This window comes from Panthera onca, chromosome B4 (assembly GCF_046562875.1).
Source record: "Panthera onca isolate mPanOnc1 chromosome B4, mPanOnc1 haplotype 2, whole genome shotgun sequence".
NCBI classification, from domain to species: domain Eukaryota; kingdom Metazoa; phylum Chordata; class Mammalia; order Carnivora; family Felidae; genus Panthera; species Panthera onca.
Window position 1 is genome coordinate 62,543,797 of NC_138345.1, and position 18,575 is coordinate 62,562,371.

Consider the following 18,575-nt stretch of genomic DNA (forward strand, 5'->3'; position numbering starts at 1 on the left):
AGGGGCATGTCAGATGGCTCAATTATCACCTCCTTCTTGGTTGTATGGTCACTTTTGGTCCCACATACATCAGCAGTTGACTAGAGAGTAGGTCTCACAGAGGAAGAATGATATCTTTACAAGCTCTGGGATCCACCTGCAGACTTATGCACTCCGGGAATTCCTTTTTTCTAAGAAAGAGGATCTGATTGAGTCTGTTTGTTACTACTCCATACGAAGCACCTGATGGGAAAGAGCTCGGCCAAAGTCCAGCAGTGGTTTTTGGCCTTTCTCATGTCCAGCCCACCCCACCAGTGACTCTGGCTTAGGTGACCAGGATAGCATGGCTCACTTCACTCCTTGAATTTGGCTCAAGCTGTAGTAACTTAGTGCACAAAGGAGTATAGGAGCTGTTTTCTTCAGAAGATGGCTTGGAGTGCACCTTGCAGATGGCCTCATGGACCTTTCCCTATGGGCCATACCAGTGAGGTGCAGGGAAGGAAAGATTGTGACTCAGAGGCTCACAGGCACCCAGGAGCCCTGCCCTGCTGCTGTACTTCATGAAATAATAAGTGTGTTACCCTTAGTGCTTACCTGAGCACAATAGATACCCATGACCTCATATCTCTTATATTTTTGTCTTCTAAGCAGCATGTATTTTTAGTCTTTATTTCCATTTCTTGGTCTGTTTTGCGATTCGCAATGTGTTGATACAAATTTTGTCTAATAAGGGAAGAGAGATATTTACATTATTTAATTTCAAATGATTATAGATGCAATTGAAATGCAGTGCATATAAATGTATCACTTACCATTAAATAGTGACAAATGTCTCTGACGAAAAATTGTTTAGAAACTGTCTATTTGCCTCATTAGTGCATTATTTTATCTCTATTTTTTAGGTTTATATGAGAAAACATGAAGTACTCTGGTCTGTACCTCAAACTTTGATTGCTTTCAAAATAAAAAAAAATTAATAGTACAAACAAATGAACAGTCATGAGTACATTCAGGGTAATTTAATATAATTCAATTCAATTAAATATCATTGCAGCAGAGAGGGATTAAAGGCTCGACAGCTGCACTCTAAGTATAGCAATTAATGTAGTTGGAATTCAGGAACCTAAAAACTACCCCATTACATCTCACTAAATCAAAGGATCTAAAGAGCGGTTGTTGAATCATTATTGGATTAACAGAGGACTGTTGATGTTACATCCTGAAATCAGAGGTCTTAATCCCTATAATAAAGTCAAGTATTACAGTATTTGCCAAGCAGGACAAGGTCCTGGGACTGGGGAGATCCATTTCAGCCACACTTCCCTGCTGTCACATTGATACCCACTCACAACATTCAGTGGAATGTGTTAACAATGCATCTGGCCAGGGATGTCAGAGTCACTGGAGGCCAGATGTAGAGGCAGGCTGGGAGTGGACAACCTCCTATGATTTGAGGGATTATGAAAAGAGTCTCTTAACCAAAATAATATCCTCTGGCCTCTGTCAGGATGTCTGAAACCCAGCCACTCAGATTATGATCCTTTGGAACTGGAGGGTTTTCCAGACTTCCTGACATTTCTGTTGCTAAAGAGACCAGTTGTTTCTTTAAAGGCAAAGACTTGCTAGTTGTCACTAGATAGTTGGTGGTTCAGCTAAACATGGTAATGCAATGATTTTTTGGTGGATAACCCGAGGTTTGATGGGGTTAACAATCCAGGTAGTTAAGACTTTGCCACAATCCTATAAAGAGAATAAACAGACTAGCTAAATGCAAGAGCTACTTCATTTAACAAGATTTAAATGAATAACATGATAACTCTTTATATTAAAATTTCTTATAAATTGGCTTTCAAAATCCAGGTAAATTTTTTCTTAAGATTGCACAGCTCTGTCATGATATTTCTGAACCAATTTTTATGTAATTGCTTTTTGTCTGAAGAGGATGTTTTTCCTGGTTGCACTGAGGCTCAGAACCCAGTCTCCTTTTGCCTCCTCTATTCCTTTTCATAGGCTTAATAACAAAGTTTCAGTGTTTTCCCTCCCTCTCTGCTCTTTCGACTTCTCTCACCATGATTAATACAAGAAAATAACGAAGAAATCATGATAACTGCGTACCAAATTTGGTCCTGTGAAAATGTCTGCCCATTCATTCTCAATATTCGATTTAGCCTTGCCCGCTCAATTCCTGCTACACCAAATGTGCTCCCAAACCTTCAAGAAAACAGTTGACTGAGATGAGCACCAGTCACAATATCCGTCTCAAACCTCAGGCCAACTTCATTTTTCACATCTTTCTTTGAAAGATTGAAAACAGATTTTGAAGAGAATACAATGGCAGTTTTTCTCTCTTCTTTTTAGATCACAGTTGTAGAACTTCTGGTAGGGACATGGTGCCAGCTTAATTCTGGATCTTGCTTCAACTCCTCTTGGAAACCACACAGAGAATTTTTCCAGAAGTCACACAATTTGTTTATAGTGAAGCCAAGAGACAGAGAAAACCTGGAAACTCCATTTACATTTAAGAACTGCCAAGAACAGCTGAAGCCAGCAAAAGTCTACAGGAAGCCAGGTGGGAAGCATCAGGGAAGAATGGGAAGGACAGAGGGCTTAGTGGTGGTGCGGCTCAGAAATCTCCAGAGAATTCCTCCCTCAGGAGGAGAATATTCCACCTATGAGAGAACTGCTGCAGGTAGGGGTTAGATCAGAGAGGTTAGAAGTACCAGGAACGGATGAGAAGAAAGATGTGGAAGGTGCCTGGGGGTCCAGAGTTGGGTATTTTAGAAAGCATCAACAAAAATACACCCTCAAAAAGTGTGGGGATTGCATTGAAGACAGTCTCCTGGTTGCAGTACTGGTCAAGAAACTGGGGAAGCGTAGGCCTGGCTGGACGAGTCAGACAGAACCAGGATGAGCTCAGGGAGGCACAGAAGATGTGGCCACACAACAGGGTCATATTTCAAGGAAACATTTCTCACTTTACGAAGGGAGGAGTTACAGCTCTTCAGTTACTAAGTCAAGAGAGCTACCCTGGCCCTTATTCCTCCTAACCTATCCCTCCACCTCTAACCTGTTTCAAAAAATGGTTCAGGACAATATGACAATACATTAAAAAAAAGAGAAAAATTAAAGGAAATGTATGCTAGTCACCCAAAAATACTCTAAGAAAATATGTGGGAAAGAACAGCAAGACATTTATATAAGACAAAGAAAAGTTTTCAGGGAAAGTGATAGAGCAGACAAAAATTATAAACAAATAATTTATCATTATTTTGGAGAAAAAAAGTTAAATGAATCCTGACCATGAAAACCAAGATGGATACATCAGGGAAGAGAGGAGCACACAATAGAAGGTAATGGCAGAATTCAGGAAAGAAAGCAAGACAAAAAGTAACAGAAATAAAACATAAAGTAGGACGGGCATAAGGGAAATCTGACAACAGTGAGGCCACAGTAAAGGACACAGAGGATAGAAATGGGAAAAAACAAACAGAAGAAAAGAGAAATACAGAGATAGGGTCAGTGACAGATCACAGCTACACAAGTAAAGAAGTGAAGCAAAGCATAGCCCTTGTACACTTAATTGGAATTCCAAAGAAGAAACCCAAAAGAAAGCAACAGAATGAGTGTTTTAACATGCAATTAAAGAAAATTCACGGCACACTGAGCAACAGAGAGTTGACCCAGAACCATCAACACCAAATCACACTTTGGTGAAGTTGTTGCCTTTAAAGATACAGAACAAATCCCTTTTGGAATCCTTTAAAGATCTAGAAAGAATCCTTGCCTTTTGGGAAGCCAGGCAACAGATGAAAGAACTCACTTTTAAGGGAAATACAAGCAGGGTGGCATCTGATTTCAGTATAGAAACACTCAGTACCAAAACACAGTGAAGACATGTCCTCAGTACATTCAAGCAATGAACATGAGTCAAGAATTTCATAGCCAAATCTTACTTTAAGTAAAAAGGGAAATGATTTTATTTTATTATGAGGTCATTTATAGAGAATCAGACTAATCAAAGTTCTTTTTATAGTCTCATCAAAGCTCAACCATTGTTCTATGCATGTATATATGTATTATGAATGTATTATGCATGCAGATTTCGATGTAAGTAGGTATTATTTATGTAATAACAAACTCAATGAACCCAAACATAAAAACTTTATCAGAGATAAGAACTATATAAATCACGTGTGTGTGTGTTCCTAAAATATAGAGTTTTCTTTGTTTTTAGCTTTTTGCAAGATTTTGCTGTATATGATCTCCTGACACTTCAAATCTAATACCCTATGAATTATAAGGAGTATAATTATGTTTCTTAAAGTTTATTTATTTTGAAAGAGAGAATAAGAGAGCACGCAGGAGGGGCAGAGAGAGGGGGAGAGAGAGAGAGAATCCCAAGCAGTCTCTGAGAAGCCAATGCAGGGCTCAAATTCATGAACCATGAGATCATGACCTGAGCTGAAACCAAGAGTCAGATGCTTAACTGACTGAGCCACCCAGGTGCCCCAAGATGGTACAATTATTTTATGTACTATTGTATTAGACAGAAATCACACCAGTTATTTGACCAGAGGAATTTGATACAAAACACCAGTACCAGGTATAAAGTTGTTTTCCACTGAAAGGGTAAAAAAAGGACTCTAAGATAGCATGAAGGTAGAAACTGCAGGAAGAAACTATCATGTCCTATGGCTGAGAAAACAGAGGAAACTAAGGGAAGAACTTAGAAAAAGGTCCATATGGGGCTGAAACTGAGACAGATATCTGAAGAGGAAGCACTGCTCAGTTGATGCATCTCTGAGCCCAGAGGAGGGGGCTCCCTGGGACACAGGCCTAGGCCTCTGGGGAGGGGGTGGTTGCCCTCCGGTGAGGCAGTGTTACCAAGCTGGTTTTCTGCATGTGACGGGAAAGTTACAACCGAGTTTAACTGCCACTAAAGGAATGATTTGCCATCGCTGTTGTGAAGAAAGGTTGCTTGGAGGGGAGGGAGATCACGGGGAGAGGAAGCAGGAAGCCAACAGGAGGAGCAAGTCCCTTCTTCCTTCTCTGGCACGGAAACCTCCTCTGGTGCCCCCTGTTGACAAACCTTTAACAGAGCCAGCTGGGGAAAGCACAGGAGTGTGTTGTGGTCTCTCAGTGCTGTACCACAAAGCAGAATATAGATGAGATGATTTGGAGCTAAAGAACAATATTTTCATGGTTGGCACAATCACTAATAAAAAACCTCTGCCAAGTAAGCTAAGATTTTTGAGACATCATAAGAAAAATTGCACACATTAGAGGAGATGAAATACAGTACATTTCTGACTGGTTATTTTGAAATGTTTTTGGGCTGTTTCCACGTTTTGCTGGGCAACTACTTTGGATATTTTTGTGCATGTCCTCTAATACATTTGTCCAGATTTTTCTCTTGGATATAAATGTTGGTGTGAAATTGCTGGCTGTTAGAGTTTGTAAATATTCAATCTTAAAATTGAATACGTTACCAAACCATATTCCACAGTAGTTGGAAATAAGTTCCCAAACTATTTTCCATGGCAGTTGTACCAATTTACATTGTAACCTGTGATTGACAGATCCTGTTGTTAGACATTCTCTTCAGGACCTGATATTATCAAACAGTTTTGAACACATAAGAACTTAGGCACCATTGTTCATATGAGCCTGGGATCCCAGGGAAAAATTGCTCTTTTCAAGGGAAACTACAGGAGGACACACTCTGGCCAATGAATAGATGATGGGAAATTTTGGCAAAGAACCGGTGGTAAGAACTCTAGTTTCACATATCTGATTGTCTATATGACATCTTCTCTTGGATGTCTAATAGGCATATCAAATTTCACATGTTTAAAAATGAATTCATGCCAGCCCCACCACATCTGTTCTTCTGGTCATTCTCCTCATCTCAGTTAATGTCAACCTCATGTCTGTAGTCGCTAAGATGAGAAACCTTGGAGTCCTCTTGAATCTTCTTTTCTTTTTCTCATATTCCTTATCCAAATTATCAGCAAAACCTTTGGATCTACCTTAAAAGTGAGTTGTGAATTCCATCACTTCTTCTGATCCCTATAGTGCTACTACACTGGTCCAAGCCACCATCATTTCCCAGTCAGTTTATGATGATAGCCTCCCAACTATTCTCTCCAGTTCTGTCTTTGTCTCCCTTCAGTTTCTTTTTCTCCATCTAGCAGCTTCATTGATTTTTTAAATATGTAAGCTGGGTCATGTTATTCCCTTAATGGATCCCAATTTAGAGTAAATGTGAAAATCTTTTTAATCTCAAAGTACATCTTTCACAATCTCCTACAGGTTTCTGTGTGAGCTGGCCTCCTTTAATTTTTAACCTCATCTCCTACTACTTTACCCTTTCTCACTGTCCTCTAGCCATATGACCTCCTCTCTATTTCTCAAATAAGCTTGGTATGCTCCTGCTTAGGGCCTTCACACTGGTTGTTCACTCTGCCTGAGATACTCTTTTCAGCTGTCTGCCCAGCTCAGTCTCTCATCAAGTCTTAAAAAAAAAAAAGTATTTTAAATGTCACTTTCTCAAGGGCTTTCCTGCCTTTTCCTCCACCTAACCCTGGCTAAACTTGCAAACCACCCCATTCCACTCCCTACTCACTTTTCTATGTTTTAGTGTTCTCTAAAGCATTTATCATCATCTAATATAGACACATTATATTTCTTCACATCTGAGAAACCATAAATTACAAGAAACAGTATAATTTTATGTGGCACTAAGAATTAAATTAAAAATTCCTTTTAAATTATTTTACACTCACTGCAACAGCTATTTTAGATTTATCTATACCTATCTTTAAGTCTAGATAACTAGATAAGTCTAGTTTTTATTATATGTCACTATTGTGCAAACCAAGGGGGAAATACCAGCAACATAAACTGACGTGTTCCTAAGACTGCATCGTATTCAGAGTTCAACTGCTCTTGACTATGTAACCCAGACTCATCGACAGTGTTTCTCCACCGACCACTGTTTTGTGCTATCAGCAGCTTTGGAGATACAGCATTTCCCGAATGCTCTGCCAGTGTCGCCAGGATTTTGTCCCAAATCGCTGACTCCACTCTACAAGTTTTGATGAATTATGAACAGGCAATAACAGCAAGGGCTTGATGGACACTAGGCCAACAGCAACTATAAGACACAAACAAGTCTCTGAGGTACAAAAATGTTTATCTTAATGTAAATTAACTATGGTATTTAGTCTCCCCCTGTATGAGAAGGTAAGCTTGAAAAAGAGCAGACTTTTTGTCTATTCTGTTTCCTGCTGTAGCCTCAGGGCCTAGTACAATCTCAAAATCTCAGGTACATATTTGTTACTTTATACTATTGTACGAAGAACCATCAAATTGCAATAATGAATCATGCTTTCTAGGCTCCACCTAACCTTTGTGAAATGATGTTGAATGAATAGATCCTCCCTGCTCTGAGTTACTCTTTCTTTTTAAAATTGGCAACATTTAGGACTCTTTCTTTAGACCTCTACAGGGTTCTGACTCTAAATTAGACATTTTCAATTTAACGCATTTTAGAATTTGTAACAAGAGTAAGAAAAGTTGTAGTAAAGCTAATGGATGGATAATGGTACTATGCCCTGAAATTGTACACCTTTGATAACATTCTGAGAATGTATCATTGCTTAAACAAGGGGATCAAAAACATTTATAAGTAGAAACTGTCATTCATCAGAACTATGAAAAAGGAGGAATATTGCTCAGATGAATCACTGGAAACATTCTTATGTTGGAATGAGCCAAACCAAACTGACCTGGTGTGAAGTCCCCTGATATTATTTTATTGTCAAATGGGCACCTATTCAATCTGCTCCTATTCACAAAGAAGATAGGGAGACGATATCTCATCTGATTCCTTTACTTACTGCCTTTAACATCTTATATTCATTCAATCAGCATTTATTGAGAACCCATGGGTGTCTGATGCATAAGAAATTACGGAATAAAGAAAACAGAGCACAGATAAAACCAGCATGCCTAGAGGAAAGATCATTCCAAACTCATTATTTAAGTCCCCATATACTGAGACTAGCTCCTTCTGAAATGGTACATGGGACCTAACCTTGTACATAAGAAAGCTTACTTCTGAATGTACAATGCAAAAACTTTCATTTTCTAGTGTAATTATGCAAAAATTATGGTAACTTCATCTTTATTTTTTAAGTAAATTAAATTTTTAAAAGTTTAAATTTGTGGCAATTATATCACTGCTTTTAATTTGATTTGCAGAGTTCACCAGAAATTTGCAACTGTATATATTCTGTTGATTTCTGTTTTATCAGTGAGCAAAACTGAGATAAGAGGAGAGTAAGCTTCTAAAGGAATAAAAGTAGTTTGACTTTATTACTCTTTAAGATGTCAACACTTCTTGTCATCTGTGTCAAATTAATAATAATAAAAAAGAAACCCTGTGGCAGTGCTAGCATGCACATCATGTACAAAATCCATACTTGTAACCTCCAGTCTTTTCATCTTCAAAAATAGTGAGGTACATAAGGAATGGATGATGAAGTCAGTTACATTTTCATGCCCTTCAGGTAAATAGAAATGATCACTTTCTTGGCTATGTTCTATAGCTATTGAGAAAAGTAAACAGAATCAGTGACTCAAAAATCAGCAAGGACTGACTAAATACTTAGTGTGTGTGCTCAGCAAAAAGAAGGAGCACTAATTAGTAACAAGAAAACATATGAAAGAATGAATCTCCCTGGAAAGGTAAATATATAATAAAGGTAGTGGATTAATAACTTATAAAGTTAATGTAAGTTTAAAAGACAAAAGTAACTATATGACTGATTACTATAATTAATTAAGGAACACACAAGATTAAAAAAATGTAAAATGTGACATCAAAAATATTAAACAGAGGTGCCTGGGTGGCTCAGTGATTTCAGCATCCAACTCTTGATCTTAGCTCAGGTCTTGTTCTCAGGGTCCTGAGTTCAAGCCCAGCATGGAGCCTACTTAAAAAACAAAAAAACAAAACAGCACCATAAAACATAGGAGATGGGGAATAAAAAAGTCGAGCTTTAGAATGGAATCGATCTTAAGTTGTTATCAACTTTAAATAGACTGCTATAGATATAAGTTATTATACATAAGCCACATGATAACCACAAAGCAGAAACCCATGGTAAATATGCAAAAGATAAAGAAATATAAGCATATTATGACAGAAAGTCATAAAACCAAAAATGAGGAGAGCAAGAGACAAAAAAAGGAAACAGAGGAACTACAAAAACAGCTAGAAAACAATTAACAAAATAGCATAATTATGTACCTAATAATAATTATTTTTTTAATTATTTTTTTTTAACGTTTATTTATTTTTGAGACAGAGAGAGACAGAGCATGAACAGGGGAGGGTCAGAGAGAGGGAGACACAGAATCTGAAACAGGCTCTAGGCTCTGAGCTGTCAGCACAGAGCCCGATGCAGGGCTGGAACTCACGGACCGTGAGATCATGACCCGAGCCGAAGTCGGCCACTTAACTGACTGAGCCACCCAGGCACCCCCTAATAATAATTATTTTAAATATAAATGTAATAAATTCTATAATCAAAAGACAAAGAGTGGCTGAATGGATTAAAAAAAAAAAAAAGACTTGTCGATACTACCCAAAGCAAGCTACATATTCAATGCAATCCCTATCAAAATAACACCAGCATTCTTCACAGAGCTAGAACAAACAATTCTGAAATTTGTGTGGAATCAGAAAAGACCCCAAATAGCCAAAGTAATCCTGAAAAAGAAAACCAAAGCTGGAGGCATCACAATCCCAGACTTCAAGCTGCCTTACAAAGCTGTAATTATCAAGACAGTATGGTACTGGTACAAGAACAGACACTCAGATCAATGGAAGAGAATAGAGGACTCAGAAATGGACCCACAAATATATGGCCAACTAATCTTTAACAGAGCAGGAAAGAATATCCAATGGACAAAAGACAGTCTCCTCAGCAAATGGTGTCAGGAAGACTGGACAGAGACAGGCAGAAGAATGAACCTAGGTACTTTCTTATACCATACACAAAAAGAAACTCAAAATGGATGAAAGACCCAAATGTAAGACAGGAAGCCATCAAAATCCTAAAGGAGAAAACAGGCAACAACCTCTTTGACCTCGGCCACAGCAACTTCTCACTAGACATGTCTCCAAAGGCAAGGGAATTAAAAACAAGAAATGAACTACTGGGATCTCATCAAGATAAAAACTTCTGCACACTGAAGGAAACAATCAACAAAACTGAAGGCAACTGATGCAAGGGGAGAAGATATTTGCAAATGACATTCAGATAAAGGGTTAGTATCCAAAATCTACAAGAACTTATTAAACTCAACACCCTAAAAAACAAATGATCCCGTGAAGAAATGGGCAAAAGACATGAACAGACACTTTTCCAAAGAAGACATCCAGATGGCTAACAGACACATGAAAAAATGCCCAACATCACTCATCATCAGGGAAATACAAATCAAAACCACAATGAGATGCCACTTACACCTGTCAAAATGGCTAACATTAACAACTCAGGAAATAACAGATGTTGGAGAGGATGTGGAGAAAGGGGAACACTTTTGCACTGCTGTGGGAATGCAAACTGTTGCAGCCACTCTGGAAAACAGTATGGAAGTTCCTCAAGAAATTAAAAATAAAACTATCCTATGACCAAGAAATGGCACTAGTAGGCATTTATCTAAAGGATACAGGTGTGCTATTTTGAAGGGGAACATGAACCCCATTCTGATACAAGTATAGCTACCCTGGATTTCTTTTGGTTTCCATTTGCATGTAATATCTTTTTCCATCCCCTCACTTTCAGTCTGTGTGTGTCCTTACCTCTAAAGTGAATTTCTAATAAGCAGCATTTACAACAGCAGCATTATCAACAATAGCCAAATTATGGAAAGAGGCCAAATGTGCATCAACTGATAAATGGATAAAGAAGATGTGGTATATATACACCATAGGATATTACTTGGCAATCAAAAAGAATGAAATCTTGCCATTTGCAACAACGTGGGTGGAACTAGAATGTATTATGCTAAGCGAAATAAGTCAGTCAGAGAAAGATCAATATTGTATGATTTCACTCATCTGTGGAATTTAAGAAACAAACAGATGAACATAGGGGAAGGGAAGGAAAAATAAGGTAAAGACTCTTAAATACAAAGAACAAACTGAGGGTTGCTGGAGGGGTGTTCGGTGGAGGGATGGGCTAAATGGGTGATGGACATTAAGGAGAGCACTTATTGGGATGAGCACTGGGTGTTACATGTAAGTGACGAATTACTAAATTCTACTACTGAAATCATTATCACACTATATTTTAACTAACTTGGATTTAAACAAAATTTAAAAATTAAAAAGAATAGGACTCATCATATGCTGCCTATAAGAAATTCACTTTAGAGGTAAGGACACACACAGACTGAAAGTGAGGGGATGGAAAAAGATATTACATGCAAATGGAAACCAAAAGAAATCCAGGGTAGCTATACTTGTATCAGAAAAAATAGACTTTACAACAAAGACTATAATAAAAGACAAAGATGGACATTACATTATGATAAAGAGATCAATCCAATAAGATGATACAACATTGGTAAATATTTATGCACCTAACATAGGAACACAAAAATATATAAAGCAAATATTAACAGATCTGAAGGAAGAAATAGATACCATACAATAATAGTAAGGGGTTTTAATACTCCACTTACACCAGTGGACAGATCATCCAGACAGAAAATGAATAGAGAAACATAGGCCTTAAATGAAACATCACACCAGATGGACTTAACAGATATATACAGAACATTCCATCTGAAGGCAACAGAATATACATCTTCTCATGTGAAAAAATTTCCAGGATATATCATATGTTAGTCCACAAAACAAATCTTAATAAATTTAAGAGAATTGAAACCATATAAAGCATCTTTCTCCACAACAGTGCTATGAAACTAGAAATTAATTACATGAAAAACACTGGAAAATTCACAGCTTTGTGGAGATTAAACAACATGCTACTGAACAACAAATGGGCCAAAGAAGAAATCAAAAGAGAAATAAAAAACTACCTTGAGACAAACGAAAATGGAAATATAACATACGAAAATTCGTGAGATGCAGCAAAATCAGTTCTAAGAGGGAAGGTCACAGTGATAAATACCTATCTCAAGAAACAAGAAAAGTCTCAAATAAATAACCTAACTTTACACCACAAAGAACTAGAAAAAGAAGAACAAAGTGCAAAGTTTGTAGAAGGAAGGAAATACCAAAGATTAAAGCAAAAATAAATGAAATGGATACTAAAAAGATAATAGAGAAGATCAATAACACTAAGAGCTGGTTCTTTGAAAAGATAAACAAAATTTGACACACCTTTAGCTTGATTCACCAAGAAAAAGGAGAGGATTCATATATATAAAATCAGAAATGAAAGAGATGTTACAACTGATACCACAGAAATACAAAGGATAATGAGATGACTATGAAAAATTATATGTCAACAAATTGGACAACCTACAAGAAATGGATAATTCCTAGAAACATACAACTTTACCAAGACTGAATTATAGTGAAATAGAAAATCTGAACATACTAATTACTAGTAAGAAGATTGAATTCATTATTAAAAACCTCCCAACAAACCAAAGTCCAGGACCAAACGGTTTTGTTAGTGAATTCTACCATTCCAAGAAGATTTAATACCAATCCTCTCAAACTCTTCCAAAAAACAGAAGAGGATGAGATTCTTCCAAACTCATTTTATGATTCCAGCATTATCTGTTACCAAAACCAGACAAAGACATTCCAGGGAAAGAAAATTATTGGCCAATATCCCTGATGAACATAGATGTAAAAATCTTCAACAAAATACTTGCAAACAAAATTCAATAATACATTAAAAGGGTCATACACCATGATCAAGTGGGATTTATTCTAGGGATGCAATGATAGTTTAACACCCGTAAGTCAGTTAATGTACTACATCAGATTAAGAAAATGAAGAATAGGGGCCCCTGGGTGGCTCAGTCGGTTAAGCGTCCGACTTCAGCTCAGGTCATGATCTCACGGTCCGTGAGTTCGAGCCCCGCGTCGGGCTCTGGGCTGACGGCTCAGAGCCTGGAGCCTGCTTCCGATTCTGTGTCTCCCTCTCTCTCTGCCCCTCCCCCGTTCATGCTCTGTCTCTCTCTGTCTCAAAAATAAATAAACGTTAAAAAAAAATTAAAAAAAAAAGAAAATGAAGAATAAAAATCAGACGATGATCTCAATAGATCTAGAAAAAGCAATTTGACAAAATTCAACATCCATTTATGATTTAAAAGACTCAACAAAGTAGGTATAGAGGGAACAAACCTGATAAAAGTAATATTTGACAACGTTACAGTTAACATCATACTCAACTGTAAAAAGCTGAAAGCTTTTCCTGTAAGGTCAGGAACAAGAGAGAAATGCCATTCTTACTACTCTTATTCAACATAGTATTGGAAGTCCATAGTCAGAGCAGTAAGGAGAGAAAGAAAGAAAGAGAGAGAGAGAGAGAGAGAGAGAGAGAGAGAGAGAGAAAGAAAGAAAGAAAGAAAGAAAGAAAGAAAGAAAAGGAAAGAAAGGGAAAGAAAGAAAAAAGAAGGGAGGGAAGGAAGAAATGAAGAAAGGTCATCCAAATTGAAAAGGAAGAAGTAAAACTGCCACTATTTGCAGATTACACAATATTATTTATATATAAATAATAAATATATAAATAATATATAAATATAAATATATATATATAACCCTAAATATTTCATCAAAAAACTGTTAGAATAAATGAATTCAGTAAAGTTGTACATAGAAAATCAATATACAAAAATATGTTGCATTTCTATACACTAATAATGAACTATCAGAAAGGGATATTAAGAGAACAATCCCATTTACAACTACACCGAAAAAGTAAAATGCCTATAAATTTATAAATTTAACCTAGAAGGTGAAAGACCTATATATTGAAAACTATGAGACATTAATGAAAGAAATTAAAGAAGACACAAATAATTGTAAAGATATTCTGTGCTCATGAAGTAGAAGAATTAGTATTGTTAACATGTCTAGAATACCTGGGTGGCTCAGTCAGTTGAACATCCAACTTTTGATTTAGGCTCAGGTCATGATCCCAGGATCATGGGATCCAATCCCATGTCAGCTCCATGCTGGGGTGTGGAGTCTGCTTAGGATTTTCTCCTTCTCTCTCTCTCTCTCTCTCTCTCTCTCTCTCTCTCTCTCTCTCCCTCTGCCCCTCCCCTACTCATGCTCACACATTCTCTCTCAGAAAAAAAAAAAAAAGAAAAAAGCCCATACTATCTAAAGCAATAAACAGATTCACTGCAACCCCTATCAAAATTCCAATGTCACTTTTCACAGAAATAGAATGAACAATCCTAATATTTGTATGGGACTATAAAAGATTCTGAATAGCTAAAGCAACCTTGAGAAAGAAGAACAAAGCTGAAGGCATCATTTGCCCTGATTTCAAACTGTATTACAAAGCTATAGTAATTTAACCAGCATGGTATTAGTTTAAAAACAGACACAGATTAATGGAAAAGAATTGAAAACCCAGAAAAAAACCCATGCCTAGGTAGTTAATTTATGCAAAAGGAACCAAGAATATACAATGGGGAAAGGACAGTCACATCAATAAATGGTGTTGAGAAAACAGGGCAGCCGTATGCCGAAGAGAGAAACTGGGCCACTATTTTACACCAGAAACAAAAACTAACTCAAAGTGGGTTAAAGACTTGTATGTAACACCTGAAACCATAAAACTCCCAGAAGAAAACATAGGTGGCAAGCCCCTTGGCATTCATCTTGGCAATGATTTTTTAAATCTGACATCACACACAAAAAGCAAGAAGAGTGAAAATAAACTATTGGGCCTACGTCAAACTAAAACACTTCTGCAGAGCCAAGGAAATCATCCACAAAACAAAAAGGCAACCTACCGATGTTATCGTGAAAATTATGAATACATCATTAGGAGACCAGGAACAATACCAAAATCTTTAAAATAATAAAATAATTTAAATACCTTTTAAAGTTCTACATGTGTTTGCCTCTAAAATCAGGCATACTATCCTATATAATCACTTATCACATTGGATATGCAGGGACTGCAAAATGGTATTGATGCTGGGAATTAAAATGGTAAAGCACCTTGAAGGTATATACATATTTGGGATTTACATATATGCTGGGCACACATTCTAAGTATTTAGTCAGTCCTTTCTGATTTTTTTCCCATTTTTCTCTTTAATGTTATTTCATATAAACAATAATGTTACTTTATATCCATTAAGATAGGCCACAGAGCTGTGGTTTCAAATAGGTTTTTAGTATTGAATTTTTCTTTTTTCTTTCTCTTTTTTTTAGACTTGCACGTTTTTCCTTAATAAATAAATGTGTCTGGTGATGTTTGTTCATTTTTACACATTTGAAAAGAGAGTGAGTTTTTTTTTTTTTTTTTTCCTTCCCCTCCCCCATGGGTTTCTGTTATGTTTCTCAGGATCCACATAAGAGTGAAACCATATGGTATCTGTCTTTCTCTGTATGGCTTATTTCACTTAGCATCACACTCTCCAGTTCCATCCATGTTGCTACAAAAGGCCATATTTCATTTTTTCTCATTGCCACGTAGTATTCCATTGTGTATATAAACCACAATTTCTTTATCCATTCATCAGTTGATGGACATTTGAGTGGGAGAGAGCCAAAGCATTAGAGACTGTTAAAAACTGAGAACAAACTGAGGGTTGATGGGGGGTGGGAGGGAGGGCAGGGTGGGAGGGAGGGCAGGGTGGGTGATGGGTATTGAGGAGGGCACCTTTTGGGATGAGCACTGGGTGTTGTATGGAAACCAATTTGACAGTAAATTTCATATATTAAAAAATAAAAAAAATAAATAAAATAAAATAAAAAAAAAAAAAAAGAAAGAAAAGAGAGTGAGTTAAGCAAGAGGATGAGTTCACTCATTCCAGCATCTTCCCTTATTACTTAATTTGCGTTTTGTTTAGTAAGCAAATATATTAAAATCCAACACTTAAATTTTTCTGCGAGAGTGTCATGGTGTTAAAACTTTCCCTTGGGATCACATTTACAATATTATGATGCCATGTAGGGGGAAAATAGGGCCATTATAAAGAACTGCACTTTACGCATTTTCTCATCTATTCAGTTATTAAGGTATACAAGATTACATGGAGTCTAATTGAAAGTACAATCCATTATTCTAATTTAGTGGTTCTCTGCATGGCAGAATAAAATTAATGGTGTCACCAAATAACTGTCACAAAATGACAGCTCAATAAAAGATCTGGGGAGTCAAAAGCCTGGTTAGTGTTTTACACAAACAATCCTGTTCCTCTATTCAAACCCATAGCCTATTTTAAACCCAGACATTCATGAAAATTGGATTTCAAGTTGAATATAAAAATGAGACGTTGAAAACAGAGCCCAAGGGCAGAAAGTCATGTCCAGACTTAAAAACACTCTTGAATGATTCTGAGGAACAGTTTTGCAGAAATGCAAATCCTTTGTGCACATTTAACTGATGTGTTGAGAAACTGTCTTTGCTCTGCATTTATAAATGTTTGCAGTTATCAAATTCAATCACCTATGGTAGAGTTGACCCACTGAGTAAAGAATAAACACATCTATTACTACAAATGAGCACATTAACAAGTATTAACTTGAGATAATGCCTGAATATGTTTAATAAAGAATTACCCATTGTTCCAAAAAGGGCTTTATGGACATATAAATGTAACCTATAAATTTGATGATGCCTTCTCACTCGTAGAAAGTTTTCTTATGTTAAAAATGTAGATGACTTAATAAAAACAAAGTGGAAAGGATGGGGAGGATAGTCCCTGAAATCAAATGCCTAGTGGATGCAAACCTGAGTCTAAGCCACTGAGTTCATATCATAGCTATTTTTAAGCATAATAGTTTGAAAATATACAAGCTACATCATTCTGAAAAAAATTCAGTTCTTATTTACTCTCCGTATTCAAACTCTCACAGAATCTTAGAAAGAGAAGGAATCTTGGAGGTGATCTATTTCTTTCTCACATCTGATGCTGACTTTTCCTCTCTTGTGCTTCTGTGTGCACAACACCTATCCTTTAATTAACAGCACAAGGTCTGTGTGTCTTTATGTTTCAAAGTATAAGACAGGTATGTGCCCTAATTAAGAAGGACATACTTTCTTTTTTTAAAAAAATTTTTTGATGTTTATTTTTGAGAGAGAGAGAGAGAGAAACAGAGCATGAGCATGGGAAGGACAGAGACAGGGAGACCCAGAATCCGAAGCAGGCTCCAGGCTCTGAGCTGTCAGTGCAGAGCCCGATGCAGGGCTCAAACTCACAAACTGAGATCATGACCCGAGCCCTAGTCGGATGCTCAACCAGCTGACCTACCCAGGCGCCCCAAGAAGGACATACTTTCAAGTAAGACAAGCTTTCTACCTGTAATTTTCAAATAAGTAGAATGAAAGTTAACACTCCTATGTCACTTATCAAAATGAAAGTTACTATAGTCTTGTGTAGAATATGTAATTTATCATTTTATTTTATTTTATTTTATTTATTTTATGTAATCTCTACACCCAGTGTGGGACTTGAACTTACAACCCTGAGATCAAGAGTCACATGCTCTACTGACTCAGCCAGCCAGGCAGCCCTCAATTTCTATTTCTAATGATCTTTGTCACACTTCCCTCTTTCTTTCTTTTTTTTTTTTTTATAATTTTTAATGTTTATTTATTTGTGAGACAGAGACAGAGTATGAGCAAGGGGCCGGGCGGCGGGGAGAGAGAGAGAGAGAGAGAGGGAGAGAGAAAGAGAGAGAAAGAGAGAGAAAGAGAGAGAGAGAGAGAGAGAGAGAGAGAGAGAGAGAGAGAACGAAGTTAGAGCAGGCTCCAGGCTCGGCACTGTCACCACAGAGCCTGACGGCAGGGCTGGAACTCACAAATGGTGAGATTATGACCTGAGCCAAAGTTGGACCCTTAAACTGACTGAGCCACCCAGGTGCCCCCACACTTTCCTCTTTCAAAAGAAAATAATCTGACCCATTATGTTTCTAATATTGACACCTCCATATTTCTCACAGATTTCTACATTTCCACAAGGTACTGAAGAAAATGTTGAAACTTTCAGAATTTTATATTTTAAACAATGTCACAGCTCATTAACACTGACTAGGAGGCCTTCAAGTGAGTCAATTCTAAAGGAAAATAAACAGCGATGATAGAGACAGAAAAATGCCAGAATGCATTTGAACTTTTGTTTACTACAGATTTATGTCTCAGGAAATGAGGGGAAATATAAGATTGTGGTTTTCCTAATACTAGGTTCTAGAAAGCAGAGTCTCACAGGATGACTGAAGTACCAGACCTGGCATGGTTCCTGCACCTTGGGGATTGGGATATTGGCACACTGTGAGAGCAGTGTCCTTAGTCCCCATACTCACTCCCCCTTCCCCAAATCACATTAACTTTGGGGCACTAGCCCTGATA

General features: G+C 37.1%; 1 long non-coding RNA gene across 1 annotated transcript in view; it reads right to left on the minus strand.

The window, feature by feature from the left end:
• Window positions 1-502: 502 nt before the first annotated feature.
• LOC132660353 (uncharacterized) overlaps window positions 503-18,575 on the minus strand; it is an 80,203-nt gene continuing 62,130 nt past the window's right edge. The window contains exon 3 of the long non-coding RNA XR_009601731.2: window positions 503-702. This is a non-coding gene — a long non-coding RNA (uncharacterized LOC132660353). The remainder of the gene's footprint in view (window positions 703-18,575) is intronic.